A 16355-nucleotide genomic window follows, 5' to 3' on the forward strand; every position below is an offset into this window, starting at 1 on the left:
CCCTTAAAATTCATAGTTTGCCTTTGCTGGTCAAATTTTTAACGAACAATTTTTGTTTCGCGCGATCTACAATATTCTTTCTTGCAGGGCAAATTAGAAAATTTTGTCACCGGCCATTGGGCAGTGAGAACATTTTTAATAGTAACTGTTCTCCAAAAACTGAAAATTCTTAACTATTAAAAACTAAATCGTTAAAGGAATTTCTCATGAAGTATTTATCAAAATATGAAAATATGGTAATCATATGTTTTTTTTTTTATTTTTATTTTTTTAAATGAAACAAAATTTTTCTGACCACTCCAAGTAGGCTTACGTAAAAGTAGCATTATATATAAAGTTTTCAACCTCGAAAATTTATGACTAGAGTTTTTAAACCAATAATGAAACATAAAATCTGTTTTTATTGACAATATAAAATGTATTCGTTAGAAATAAATTTAAAATAATTGCAACTATCATGATGGAATGATATGAATTAGATTGTTTTTAAAAAATTAACAGATAAATTTAAGAAAAAAAAAGATATATGTATTTAGTTTGAAATCGAATTAAACTTTTTATAACCAAATTCAGTGGGACCATTAATTGTGCTCTATAGCATTGCCTATATCTGTTAAAATAGGAAAATAAAATAATCTTAAATTCTTACCAAAACCATTTTCTAAATATTGCGGCGCATGGCAATATTTTAAAGAAAAAAAAATTTTTAAAACTCTTAAATTTGTTTTTTATTAAAAATCTGTTAATTTTTTATTGTTTTCAATTTCTTTTTTTCTTTTTTTTCTATTTTTTTTATTTGTTTTTTTTTATTTATTTATTCCTTTTTTTTTTCTTTTTAATTTAAAAAAAGTTTGAAAAATCGTAATATAACTTTCAAAATTTAAACGATTGCGAAAGATTTTCTTAATTGGATTGGATTGTAGTAAAAAATTTTCTTTCTATACATTTTTAATATTATCGAATAGGATTCATTATTTGCATCGATTTAGCAAGGAAAATGTGTTTTCTTTCTATTTCTTCCAGCTCATTCGCTAAAATTTTGGCTTCCTACAACCTCACCCTTGCCGGGATTCGAACCCGGGACCTTTGGATTAGAAGTCCAACGCGCTATCCACTGCGCTACAAGGGCTTGTAGGTTCAGGTTTGGTTTTCCATTTACTTAAAGAGTAATAAATTTAATTAACCTTAAACAGCATAAATTATGGAAGTAGCGTTTTGTTCTGGGATTACTTTGAACTTTGTGTAGAAATATATTAATGTAGATTTCAAAGGGTAGGATTGATTTGTTTTTTGATTGATTGATTAATTGATCTGCCTATGCTCACTTTCTCTAAGATTCCTGAATTTAAATGAATTTTTCGATTAAGCAAATTATTTAGTTATTTTTACGTTTTTTTAAAAAGATGAAAAGCCTTATTAGAAATGTCTTACTCTTCATTACATTTTCCAGTAAAAAATTACACAAATTTAAATAAATAAATAAACCCCTTACTTTGTGAAGAGACTCCCAAATTGTTTTGCACCTTGAATTTGAAAATCTGCAAATTTGCACTTGCTAACGACATTAAATATTTATAATATATCGTCTGAAATTATACTTAAGGAAAAGCTACAATCTTAATTTAGAAAATGAAAGAAAAAAAATGTTTTTCTATAATTTCAAAATTTTATAGTGAAATTAAGGGCATATTCTTAAATGTAAAATATGAAATTCATACAAACAAAATAATCTTTACGCTGTCTCATTAAAATAAATTTCTTTGTCGCTTTTCTTGTACAAGCAAATTTATTTATTTATTTGCTCAGCTTTTTTTTTTCTTTTGTTTGTCTGTCATAAAAGAGTTATAAAAAAGCCTCAGGTCATTTATTCTCTCATTTTCTTCTCATTTTTTTCCATCGAACTACTTCTTAGTCAATTTTTCCACTAGCTCTTATATATTTCAGAGTATGGAAGAAAAATGTAAACAACGAGTAAATCCTCTTAAACCAAAAATTACATTATTTATTCATTTTCTTTTTTATTTCTGTCCCTCAGTCTAGTTTTTAGATAGTTGTTTTACAATACAAATTACATAAATATTCCATCAGATAACAGCACACTACACTGAAACATCTGATTGATTTCAAGGAAACTGGAGTGTTGATTACCAAAAAGTCTCTTAAATGCTCTTTCGAGAACCTTGAAAATGTGGCTCATCATTGTATTTCCCTAACCCGTTAAATTTTATTTTTGTTTTCCTTTTTTTCTTTTCTTGTGTCTATTAATTATGAGAAAAGTAAAGAGTATTTCAGAAAATTCACAAATGTCAGAAGAAGTAATTTATTTGGAAAAGGTATTGGAGAGGTGGTCGTAAAAAAAAAAGCATTGGAAAAAAAAACACCTCGTTAGCATAAAGTTCACCGCCGATTCAATTCTGGTCGTTGAGTCAAAGTTTAATGCAACTGAATATTTATTCACAAGAAAATAAATATCTTTTTTTAAAAAATTAATTAATATTTAAGGATTAAGCTACAAAGATACTATTGTTAATTGATTAAATTAATTCATTTATATGTTATATACTTCTTGCATTAAAATTGCATAAAAGGAACTTTTAACTTTGAACTAAACTCTGTGAAATATTTAATAACAATTGAATAATTATTAAATTACATTAAATTAATGTTCAATGACCAGAATTGAATCGGGCGTTAAATTTATATAGTACTTAATAAGTTGCTTTTTTTTCCAATGTTTCTTTCCTGTGCTTTTTTTCTGGGCTTTATATTCTCGTGCTTTTTGCTGGACTCGTTGGAGAGAACTGCATTTTAATTTATGTTCTTGGAAGAATCCATGATATATTACATAAAACGCGTATGCGTACATGGTTATAAAATCGATGACATTTCTTTTCGCGAGTTGACATAAGCATTAATCAAAGCAGTTAAACACTGTTTCATTATTAATATTTTAAGTAAAATTTTGTTTCAAGTTCAAATCGTCTGAACCCTAAAATTTAGAATCCCGTATTTAAGAAAAATTTGTAAACTGCTTGTGATTTCAAATTAATACTGAAATATATGCATTTAGAATTTTGTACAAAAAAAAAAACAAATATATATTTAGACTTTCGTACAAAGAGACCTAATATATATTTAGAATGTTGAAGAGAAAAAAGTTTTATGAACTATTTATTCTAAACTTCAGTCTTCGAAAAAGTTTATAAAGCTAGACTGAAGTAAAGTAAATCCAATTTGTGAACGGAGCGAGCTCGGATAGCGAAGCGATCCAAAGGGAATTGCGAAAGCAGTTCCGGATGTTGGCAATCGTTAACGAGCAGGAGGGGCGGTGCTTCCGAATTAATTTTTAAAGCAATCGAATGATTTTAAAAATTTAATAATACACATTCCTGCAACAGTCCTATAAGTTAGTTGACCTCTGAAGTTTTTTTCAAGGTCAAAACTATATTCCAGATGTCAGTACGTTGATTTAGTTAATGGATCGATATGGAAGAAAAGCACTTAAATACTCCTTAAAACCAAGTTTCAAACAGGACACAACTTGAGGTTCTTCAACTCCCGAAGACATTCACTTTACCTCTCAAGACTACTTGTAGAGCCTTATATACAAAATACATTTAATCTCCATCTTTTGTATAGAAAACCAAACAGTTTAGCTACCGGCTTTTCAAAGACCCCCTAGTAAACACTGATTCTGGTAAGGCGCACACGGAAAAAGTAAACGAAAAGAAGAAACTAGTGGAAAAAAACTGCAACCTTAGCTATCCCGCTGTTTCCACCATTGCTCGTTCCCTCATCTAATCTGCTTACCAGGCTTTTGAATACCAGAGGTATTCCGGCTGATGCTGTGTTTACAGAACATTGAAAAGAAGTTTGGAATAATATGGAAGGTTTATAAGGGGTTGGGACGTGAATATAGGCAGGTGAGATTATCGTTTGGAGTGCCCTAGTCCAACCCCCAACACCGCATATTGCTTTCTATTGAAAACGAGGGAATATTCATAGCTGGGTTCACTGGGAAAACTTTTTTTGTTGTTGGTCCAAGTTATTACAGACGAAGTTTAGATAAGATCAGTATTTAATGGGAATGGGACGGACAGCTGTTTCGATTTGTTACACTCTTAAAATCTCATAAGCAGCTGTAAAAAGTAGTCAGTTTTCTTTCAACAATATTATAATTGAATTCGTGAGGTTCAGTACATTCATTAACAATCATCCACCGTTTATCTGTTTCGTGTGATATCGGAACTGGAGTTTAGATAAGTTTATTAAAAGAATATGATATGATAGGATAGGTAATGGAGTTTGGTTAATAATAAGTTAATTACCAAGTTAAATAAATTGTAGGTTCAGTATCAAAAAGTTTTAAACGAAGGCAAATTTCTCCCAATACTTGATCCAGGAGTTCCCTTGTCTTCTGGTTTGGGTTCAAAATTATAAGGTTACGGAGTTGAATATTGGTAGTCGTAAGCTCAGAATTGTTTCGACTGTTCAACAACGATTATAAAATTAAATAAAATTTGCAAAATAAATTATTGATGATAAGTTTTTTAATATGAATGAAAAAATTTGAACTTTAGAAATAGGACTTCAAAAAAATAAAGAAATAAATAGTAAATAAAAATATTGAACATATGACAATATAATTTAGGGATTTGTAGCATAGATTACAATAGTGCTCAATATTATATTGAACATATAACATGTAATTTAAGGATTTGTAATAGTAAAAATTATGTCTTGGCTTAATCAAATTGAGATTAGATGATCCAGTATCAGATTGTAATTTCTCAGAGTTAGGATAAATTAATCATTTCAGATATTTAAATATAGACACTAGTCGGGAAATTGAACATTGATACGATTAGAATTTGATAAAAGAATGAGTATGTATGCAGTAATTGCATACTTAGTAAAACGCTGATAATGCGATTAAAAATATTTAGTATCATATCTGATAGTTTATCAGTATTTATTCAAAGTTGATTAATCGTAAGAATAGAAGATGTATCAGATTGGTGTTAAAAAAAGAAAAATATTAGCAGATGTGAAAAAGAAGCAGTTTTCTCATGTGTCAAGGAAGAAAAAAAAACGTCCATAATTTTAATAAACTAATTTATTTTTATAACTATAATTATAACAATTGTCATAATTATTAAAATAAATATTGTAATTGCTTTTACCATAAATATTTAAATTACCATAACTATAATTATTCCAATAAATATTACTATAATTTGTATTATTACTATTATGATGAGAAACTAGATTGATGTTAAAAAAAAGAGAAATATTAGCAGATGTTGATAGACAATTTTGTTATGTTTAAAGAAAAACCATCTATAATTTTACTAAAATAGTTTATTGTTATTATTATTTCTATAAATTTTATTATTACAACTATTACATTACCATTATTATTTACTTTATCACTTGCTCTGAAAACTAATTAATATAACCTCATAATGCTTAACTCAGAAAAAAAATCCTAAATCAAATATTGGACCGATGAGCTTTTAGAGGACATTATGAGTAAAACTAACTAGTTTTACTTTTAAAAGAAAGAAGAAAAAGCAAGAAATTTTCAACCGTTACATTAAAACAGTGGTGATATTGAAATTTTAACAGTGGTGATTGATCAATTTGTTTGACCTCCAGGAGCATTGCTTTGAACAGTAATACAATACAATAGTTACAATAATTAAGTATTCTTAATCACGTATTCTTATGAACATCAAACGAATTGCTTATTAGTGAAGAATTTAATGCTCACTTGTAAATGCTCTTGAATTGTTCGTATTTATGTTTATAAGGTTTAGTCCATAACCAAGTTTTGTACTGAATAATATTGCTAAACTGGTAACTATTATTTAAAGAAAGTAATAATTACAGGTATTGTGAAGTTCTATTAAATGTATAAGAATTAAATAACTGGTGGGATTCGTATTTTAACAATATTGTCGTCATTGAGAATTATTTTTGAAATTAAACGGAAGTAAGCATGTGGAAGTGAAAAATTATATTTGCAAGATCTAGTAGGTGAGATTGGGGTCAATTGTAACAGATTGTAACAAAGCAAAAATTTCGAGTGTCGGGTTCTGGATTTGGTTCCTAGGTGACGCACAGGGTGTATTTAATAAATCTGCATGTTCACCCCTGCTGGCAACCATTTTTATGTACTTTTGAAAGAGTTACATCACAAAAGATATTTTCACGCTACGTAAGTACTTTTTTTGGTAGTAGAATATTATATTGTAACAAAGTAATTTTGTTTAAACAAATAAAACTTATAAACCGAATATGTAAGCGGACACCTTAATTAACATTTCATAAAAATTAAAGATTAATTTTGTTAATTAACTAGCATTTTTTTTAACAAATGAAGCTGAAATGGCGTCTTGTGGACGATTGTAACAATAAGTAAAGGGACGATTGTAACAGCTGAAAAGAAATAATCTTATGTTTACAAACCATTACTTAGCTCTAGAACCACCAATAGTATTCCTATATAATTTATATTATGTTGCATGTGCATTATTTTATTTGTCACCTTTCACAGCATAAATAAAATTTTTGAACCCTTTAAAGTTAAAAGTTCAAGCCTTTAGGCCTCTGCTCATTATTATTTTTACTCCTAAAATATCACTACTATTTTGATCAATAAAAAATATATCACAACTATGATAATATGTATAATTAACTGTGTTTTAGTTGAATTTATGAACTGTTACAATTGACCCCGTAAGTGGGGACAATTGTAACAAGTGCACGACTGTCAAAAATTTTTAATAACTGATATAATAACATTTAAAATAAGGTATTTATTTTTCTTTTCTAGTAGAGGATAGTCTACTTTACTCGTCTGTCAATTAATACTAATAATATATTGGATTTTTTGTTAGTTAAAAATAGTTAAGTAAAAAATGTTACAATTGACCCCACTCTCCCCTACTTATACTTGCGTATATTCTGCGTAAGCTCTGTAAAAACCAATATCAGTCGGTAACAGCTGTGCGCAAAGAACACACGTATGTGAATATGCTAATCTCCCTAATAGCTCTGCAGAATCATACGCAAAGGAACATGCTATAATAGCTCTGTAAATAACTGTAATAGCACTACTGAGCTAGTGCATATCATATGTACGTGAACATGCGAGATTCCTCACGAAATGGTAAAACTCTCTATTCAAAGACATTTTAAATGGTCGCTCAAATATTGCATAAGCGCTTAGGGAAAATTTGCTATCTGTTTATTTTTTGGTGACGAAAAGAGGTCGAAAACTAACAAAAAATATGTTTACGTAATATTTGGAACTACCCTTAATGAACTTGAGAAAACAGTTTTTTGAATATATGGTAACATCATAAAGCTGCTTACAAAACAATTTTCCTGTCCCATTAAAAACCACTTTAGCGTAAAAACTTATTAATATGTAACAATACAGTAAATTATAATCTAGTTTTCAACCGGAAAAATCTCAGAATTTTTCCTAATGCAAGTTTTAAGATGACCCCAGAAAAAATCTATTATTATTCTTTACCATTCAAATACACTACAAAATTGTTAGGAATTTTGAATCGTAACATCGTTCAAATGTTCTGTAACCTTAATATGGTGATAATTTGAACCATATTATCGTATTGCTTATACTTCATTACACAATACTATGAAACAACTTGGACGATGTTTCAATCTGACTTTTTATTAGAGTTACATCATAATTCAAAAGGAGCGATCGTGAATGCGTAATAATCATAAGCAGCTTCAATAATAAAGTTCTGACATTTATTTTATAAATAAAAATATTTAATGCTTTTAAACTAAGACAATTAATTAAAAATTACAAGGCAATCAATTAAAAATTGCAGCGTGGGGGAATTTTTAAGAATTTTGAATCCTAATATCGTTCAATTTTTCTGTAACCTTAATATGGTGAAAATTTGAACCATATTATCGTATTGCTTATACTTTATTACACAATACTATGAAATAACTTGGACGATGCTTCAATCTAACACTTTATTAAAGTTGCATCATAATTCAAAAGCTGTAGGAGAAGCGAGCGTGAATATGTAATAATCATACGTATTCACTCTCGCTCATCGTATTGCTTATACTTTATTACACAATACTATGAAAAAGCTTGGACGATGTTTCCATCTAACACTTTATTAAAAGTTGCATCATAATTTAAAAGCTGCAGAAGGAGCGAGAGTGATTACGTAATAATCATAAGCAGCTTCAGTAGTAAAGTTCTGAGATTTATTTTATAAATAAAAATATTTTATGCTTTTAAATTAAGACAATTAATTAAAAATTACAGCGTGGGGGAGTGTAAATTCCAGACCTTTTCAAACGTTTACTATTTATAAAAAATTCTCATTATTTCACGCTCTTACCGAATTCCAAATGCAATTTTTTATCTGCAACTTGAGTCACCGTGATCTAACTTAAATTACAAAACTTTCCATTCAAAGTGTTAAATAACAAATAAATTTATTATTAACATACCAAGTACCGAGTTCGATCAATCCCCATACCTTGCAGATTACTCAACGCATATTAAATGCAACATTATATATTGAAATATTTAAATATTTAGTAAAGTACACGGGGGGTTCCCTAGGTGCAGATTCGTTCAAACCCTGCACCCCTTCGGAGCGAAATAAATCACTGGAAGCCTAAGAATGCACCCTACAATGGAGAGAAGGAAATTCGGGAAATTGAACTTCACTTCTGGTCAGAATAGGAAGTCAGGGCGGGGAGGTATTCTATGGATGGAACCCCATGGGGGTCACCCCAGACCCTCTATCGTGCTCTATTAAACTCTACACGGGACAATAGGCCATAGAGCGGCCCCGGTTGAAATTTCTTCTGCGTGGGTTGTGTAGAAATTGAATTAGGGAACTTGAAGGTTTCATGGGACACCAGGAATTGCATTTGGTGCAAATCTTTCCCTTGGTGTTTTGCCCTTCTTTGGCATTTCGCATTATATGCTGGAATGGTTCCGTTTCCCAGTAGTGGGAATCAAATTTTTTCGGTTGGCATGAAAAATTCATGTTTGATACATATTCAGTAGGTATGAGATATCAAGGAGGACTTTCGGAGATTGCTTTGTAGGTTTTTCATCAAATGAGTTTGGAGTGAGTTTCTTTATGGTGAAGCTGGAAGATTAAACTCGAAAAGTATTCTGAAAAATTATTGTTTTAATACCGCAAGAATCAGATTGAAATCAACCATAGTTTACTGTGTTTGTTATTTGACGTTTTTAAGTTTTAAGTAAGGAATAATATGGATCTGACAAAGAATTTATGAAATTGACTAAAAAAATATGTGATTTTCTTCTCAATTAAAATATTTGAGATAAAGAAAAATTTTGGAGATTGCTTTGTGAGTTCTCAATCACTGAGTTTGGTGTGAGTTTCTGGATAGTTAAGTTGGAAGCTTAAACTCGAAAAGTTATCAGAAATTTTTTTTTTGTTTTAATACCACAGGAAGCAGATTGAAATCTACTATAGTTTATTATGTTTGTTATTTGGCGTTTTTAAGTTTTAAGTAAAGAGTAATATGGATCAGACAAAGAATTTATGAAACTGAGTAAAAATATCTATGATTTTTACTGAATTAAAATATTTGGGATAAAGAAAATTTTTGGGGATTGCTTTGTGGGTTCTCAATCAATGAGTTTGGCGTGAGTTTCTGAAGAGTTAAGTTGGAAGCTTAAACTCGAAAAGTTATTAGAAATTTTTGTTTTTGTTTTAATACCACAGGAAGCAGATTGAAATCTACTATAGTTTATTATGTTTGTTATTTGGCGCTTCTAACTTTTAAATAAGGAAAAATATGGAGCTGACAAAGAGTTTATGAAATTGAATAAAAAATATCTAATTTTAAATCAATTAAATTATCTGAGAGCAGGCCGGGATAGCCTGGTTGTTACGGCACTGGACCCATGTCCAAGAGTTCGTGGGTTTGATCCCCGTCGACCGAAGACTCCCCGTGTAGTAAATGGTGACTGATGCAAGTTTAATCTGTCGAGTAGCAAAGTCCTCCATGTTCCCATAACAAATCAGTACCTCTGGGAAGTACTGATCCAGGAGTTTCCTTGTCTTCTGAATTGGTTCGAAATTACAGGGCTACGGAGTTGAACATTAGTAGTCGTAAACCCAAAAAATTGGGTCGGCTGTTCAACGACGGATATAAAATAAAATTATCTGAGATATCAAAGAAGGCTTTTGGAGATTGGTTTTGTAGGTTCTTTTTCAAATGAGTTTGGCCTGAGCTACTGGATAATAATGTTATAAGATTAAACTCGAAGAGTATTCTGAAAAAGATTATTATTTTAATACCACAAGAATCGAATCGAAATCGACGGCAGTTAATAATTTCACGTTCTTAAGTTTTAAGTTATGAACAATATGGAGCTCACCGAGAATTTGTAAATCTGAACCATAAATAGTTGATTTTTGGTTAATTAAGTTAGCTTTGACATCAAAGAGGACTTTTATTTATTGCTTTGTGGGTTCTTCATCAAATGTGTTTGACTTGATTCTGGAGGATAGAATTGAAAGAAAAAGGTATTCTGAAAAATAATAGCTTTGGTATTGTATGAGCCAAATCAAATGAATTAAACTTGATATGGTAAGTAATATTAACTTCCCCATTTTACAAATTCAAATCCCATTTTACAGATCAAATAGACTATTCTTTTTTAATTATACTTAAAAAATTACAAATTATGGAAGATTTTGATTTGACTCATACAATATCAAAACTATTATTTTTCAGAATACCTTTTTCTTTGAACTCTATCCTCCAGAATCAAATCAAACACATTTGATGAAAAATCCACAAAACAATAATCAGAAGTCCTCTTTGATGCCAAAGCTAACTTAATTGAGTAAAAATTAACTTTTTATGGTTTAGATTTACAAATTCTCAGTCAGCTCCATATTTTTCGTGACTTAAAACTTAAAAACTTGAAATTATTATTAATTATTATCTTACCATATCAAGTTTAATTCACTTCATTCAACAAAACTAGAGTATGCAATGAAAAAAATTAGAGTTCCATTTTTGGTTCAACTGGTTATTGGCACTTTACGTAACTTAATATTATTATATTATTTAATTCCTAATCTAAAGCACTTGGTCTGAAGCATGCAGTGATATAACCGGGGTAGCATTTTATCAAGCATATTGGTTCAGCTTTAGAAAAATAAAAGGAAATTGCTTCCTTTATTTCATGGTTATTAATTCTTGTCACCTACAACGTCCAAAACATACTCTAGTTCAGTACACTGAATATTTAAGAACCAATTAAATTATATAGTTGGTTTGCACCAAAAGGAGTTAAATAACTATTTTTTTTTAATTTGAGCGAAATAAAGCAATAGGTTTTATACTTTTGCAATGAATGACTTCAAAATGTCTTGTACGTAGCGTATACGTTGATACGTAGCGTGTGTAACATCGATAAGTTAAGGTCATACTTTTTTTCTTTTTTTCATCTTTAGTGTAATTTTTAAAGGATTAGACAAGCGTATATGTATATAAACATCTATGTTCTTGACAAATTTGTACATTTTAATAAAAAATAAACTAAACTGAAATACCATTTTGAAAAAAAATCCGTAACTCTCAAATTTGAAATTTCAGGTTTGAAATCCCTAAACCCGATTTAGGCTCAAGTGCTTGCTTAAATAAAACAAAAATTTTTTACCCAGTGTAAGCTTTAAAGTAACTTTCTCTGAAATGAATTCCGTAGTTTACAGTAAGCGATAAAATGTTAAGCTAGAACTTTTAAATTGATACTTAAAAAGTTAAAACCTAAACTGAAGTGTATATTATACTAAAGGTTAGATTATGCTAATTGATTCAAGTTTTCGTAAAAAGCCTATTCATGCATTAATAGGTTCCTTTCAGACACTAACATAACGACCTTCAATATTTTAATCAAGGATATTTATTTTAAAATACATTCCACCATTAAACTTCGAAACTTCATTAATTGTTTAGAATATAATCATTTTAAAGTGACCCCAAATACCTCTTCAGCTGATATCAATAACGGCCATATGAGCAATTTTAAGGGCTCAAGTCGCAATTTATCGCTAACAGCTATTTCATACACTAATAGATTCGCTTCAAAGTTTCATTTCAGAAAGCAAATGGAGTCACAAGCAGACGATCAATTTAATCCCGTGCTTACCATAATCGATGATCATTTCCTATCTTAAGCTGATTACTCATATCTCTTCATTTATTACCGTTCCAATTCCACTTTGTACGAATTTTCCACTCCAACAACATCAGGAGTTTCGAGGAAGCTAGCTTTAAACTCTCTAGATCCAAATTCTAACTGGCGATAAATTTTCCCCCAACTCTTTAGGAACTGCATTAAATCGCCCTTTTCTTCCCAGTGAAAATCCTCCTGTTACTTTTTTTTTGCCCCATCGAAGTCACAAATTGCATCATGTACTTGGACTGCAGGGAGGTTGATTTCATTAACTAGAATCGGTCTCAAATTGGTTGCTGATTACAGTGCAAGATCACACGTCAGTACACATCCACAAAGGTATCATAGGATAGGTATTGGATAGAGGAAGGGAAAAAAAAAGTAGTCAGCCAACTTCATTTTGGAACAATTTGATTAAGTTCCACTTCGCCAAAGGCATCTGATAATCGACTGATATAGAATACAATGAGGGTATCGGTCGATCCAGTTAAGAGTTTATGTCTTCTAATTTTTTTTGCTCTGGAATCAGTTCTTTTCCTCATTAAATAAAACTACTGTGTTTAATCTTTAAGATTTAATTACATAATTAATTATCTTAGTTCCGTGTCTATTATGAATGTAAACTGTAACTGTTTTTATGTCAATTGTTCTTTTACATCTTCAGATCATATATTGCCATATCAACTAAGGCTGCAAAATGAATATAACAATTTATTATAAAATATGAGCCTCTTTCAAACTTACTCAGAATTATTTAAAAATATCAATGCCAACTTATACCTCTCCTTTAAAATTTAAAATTGTATATAGATGTGTCTCTATCGCTTGCTGTCACATCTCTGTAAATTATACGTTAGTATTGTATTGTTTTAAGAAATAATGCTTGTATGGACTACAGAGTAATTTAAAAATTAAAATAACAATATTTTGGTTCAGCAAAAATAAGATATTTTCAACCTACTTTTTATTCATTCCTTTTCTTCGTTCAAAAATTTAGAAAAAACTCAGGAAAAGAAGAAAAGTTTTTATAAGAGATAATTTACATGTGATTTAGTTCAGATCTTGAAACATTAGCTTTGGGTAGTGAAAGAAGTAATTTTATAGTTCTAAATGTTAATTTCATAAATTCTGGAAATAAGTATGTTAAACTTTAAAAAAAAATTTATATAAATAATTGTCCGTTACATTTAAATGGATTTAATTTGGTAGAAAAATTCCTTTATAATTTATATTATCACTTTTAGAATAAATTTGTAAGTATAAATCTTAATTAACTTTCTCTGAGCTACGTAATACGACATACGTTATGAGTAATAATAAGAGTAATAAAACTAATTACACAAAACATCCTTATTATTATCAAAAAACTGTTTAATTTTTTTTTAATTGTTCTCTTTTTTTTTCTTAATTCAATCGAAAAATGAAAAATAATAAATTATTTTATGTATCGAAAGTAATTTAATCACTCAATTTACCGTCAGAACACAAAGGAATTAAATTTTGCTGAAATCTTTAGTTTCATTCATAATAAAAAGTAAAGTACTCCGGCAAGTTAAGGCTCTACAATTTCGAGATCAACGACATAAAGATAGCAATATTGTCAGTAATGAGTACCGACCGCCTTTAAGTAGAATCCCAGACTTGCCCTATGTCAGCTCAATTCCTTAACTACTGTACCATCGCAACTCGGTGTAAACCTATGGTTGCGTCAATTTATTTTTATTTCAATAAATGTAAATCAGAAAATTTGGTTTTATTTTGATTCCATAGCTTATAGTTATGTTAACTTATTTCCATTTACTTAATAAATGTTAATCAGGAAGTCTAATATTTTGATTCCATAACCTTTGGTTGAGTTAATTTATTTTTATTTACTTAATAAATGTTAATCAGGAAGTCTGATATTCTGATTCCATAACTTATTGATGCGTTAATTTATTTTCCTTTAATTAATAAATTTTAATTGAAAAATCTGATATTTTTTTGAATACATAACTTATGGTTGCGATATACTGTTGTTGACGTATGCCTGTTTAGGCAGAGGGGGTGCGATTGTTCTTGTTTTTCCAGTGGCGCCATCTATGGCCAAGAATTCGACTTCTGCCACACCATACGGTGCACCCGTTTATAGGGTGGACCCATTCATACATTCATTCATTCATCCACAGATTTATCCACAGACAGGTTACGATATTAAATTTTTATTAACAATTTAAATGTTAAAGGAAAGTTAGATTTTATTTTGATTTCATAATACAAGACAGACGAATAATTTTTTAACCGACAATTCCCACAAACATTTTTGCTAGTAGAACATTCAAAAAAAATAAAAATCATTTCAGCAAAGAAAACGAACCAACACAAATGATCGCAAATTGATCGAGCAAATACACTAATCTATCTTTTAATTGCAGTTAATGGTTATACTGTCTCAAAGAGTTTTTTTAAAAGTTCCGATTCAATCCAAATTTTGGCCAATTATTTGACAAAAGAGCTAAACCCGCCCATCCATGCAAGAAACAATTATGTGATCCGATGCTTCAATGGTAAAACAATTTCACACTTCAAGAGCTAGTGCAAAAGTGAAATGAAACCAATTCAGCTATGAACAATTGCTCTTTCGAACAAAACCACTAAACATGATCGATTGATTTAAAGATAGATCCAGTTGCTACACTTGAATTGCTTTCTGAAGATTGAAAAAAGACGAAATATTTGAGAAGTCTTAGGTTTCTATTATGTAAAATAATCAACCCTTGACAAATATGACAATGCTGATAAATTTATACGCAATTTCACGCCTGTAAGTTAGGGATGTTTTTTACCGCATATAAATAGAACGGAAAGTGCTTATAAGAACGTTTAAAAATTCTAAAATTATTAAAAATTTCTTCAATTTGTTAATAGGAGTGTAAATGTAGTGAAATAAGACTGTCACTTAATTTTAAAACAGCTCAAAAGGTTTTGCGTTCAATATTTTGATAAAAATTGACTGAAGCATTTTAAGAGTGATTTCTTATTTTATTTTCCCACCTAACTAAGGGTATTTAGATGAGAGGTTTTTACCACATCTAAGTAGAATGGAAAATATTTATTAAAAACTTCAAAAATTTTAAAATTACTGAAATTTCTTCTATTTTTTAATAGGAGGGCAAAGATAATGAAATGAGCGTGTCTCATATTGTTAAAGCGAGGCTAACGAGGTTTTACTTTCTTTATTTTAATAAAAATTAATTGAAGCATTTTAAAAGTATCTTTTTATCATTAATTTCTCACGAAAGTAAGGATAATTAGATTTAATTTTTCTTTCTAAGTAAAATGGAAAATGTTTATTAAACGTTTAAAAATTTTAAAATTATTTAAATTTCTTTTAGGTTAAGAGTAAGTATAATTAAATAAGGCTGTCACTCATTGTTAAAGCAGCTCAAGAGGTATTACGTTCTTTATTTCAATGGTTCCTTATTCCTTATTCAATTGAGGCATTTTAAAATAAACTTTTTATTATTAATTTCCTACGTACATTTAACGTTTAACTTAACGTTTTTTACCAAATCTAAGTAAAAGTTTTGTTAAACATTTGGAACTTCTAAAATTATTAAAAACATTTCAATGGAGGAAAAATGGATATGGATTTAATAAGAGGGCAATTCGAATGAAATGAAGATGTCACTTAATTTTAAAGCAGCTCAGGCAGTATTACGTTCCTCAGTTTGATAAAAAAATTAATTGAAGAGAGTTGTCCGAGAGTTCGGGGGTTCGAACCCAGCCGGTCGAAGTCTCTCGGTGTAGTAAATGGTGACTGATGCACGTTGAATCTGTTGAGTCGCAAAGTACTCTATGTTCCCATAACAAATCAATACCTCTGAGGGTACTGGATTGGAGATCGATTGTTCTCTGATTCACGTCAAAATTACGATCTGTGGATGAATGATTGGATGTATGAATGAGTCTGCCCTATAAACGGGTGTGACGTATGGTGTGGCAGAAGTCGATTTCTTGCCCATAGATGGCGCCTCTGGAAAACAAGAACCTCTGCGTAAACATGTCATACGAAACAGGCATACGAAAGCAAGCAAGGGGAAACCGAATTATCCTTGAAAAGTTTTTCCCCGCG

At 29.7% G+C, this 16355-nt stretch overlaps 1 non-coding gene across 1 annotated transcript; it reads right to left on the reverse strand.

Moving 5' to 3' along the window:
- Positions 1-1056: 1056 nt before the first annotated feature.
- Positions 1057-1129, reverse strand: TRNAR-UCU (transfer RNA arginine (anticodon UCU)). The gene has a single exon. It is a non-coding gene; the product is annotated as a tRNA-Arg (tRNA).
- Between the last annotated feature and the right edge of the window lie 15226 nt (positions 1130-16355).

The sequence above is a fragment of the Parasteatoda tepidariorum genome, chromosome 5 (assembly GCF_982258835.1).
Source record: "Parasteatoda tepidariorum strain Cologne lab strain chromosome 5, Ptep-v5.0, whole genome shotgun sequence".
In the NCBI taxonomy this organism is placed as follows: domain Eukaryota; kingdom Metazoa; phylum Arthropoda; class Arachnida; order Araneae; family Theridiidae; genus Parasteatoda; species Parasteatoda tepidariorum.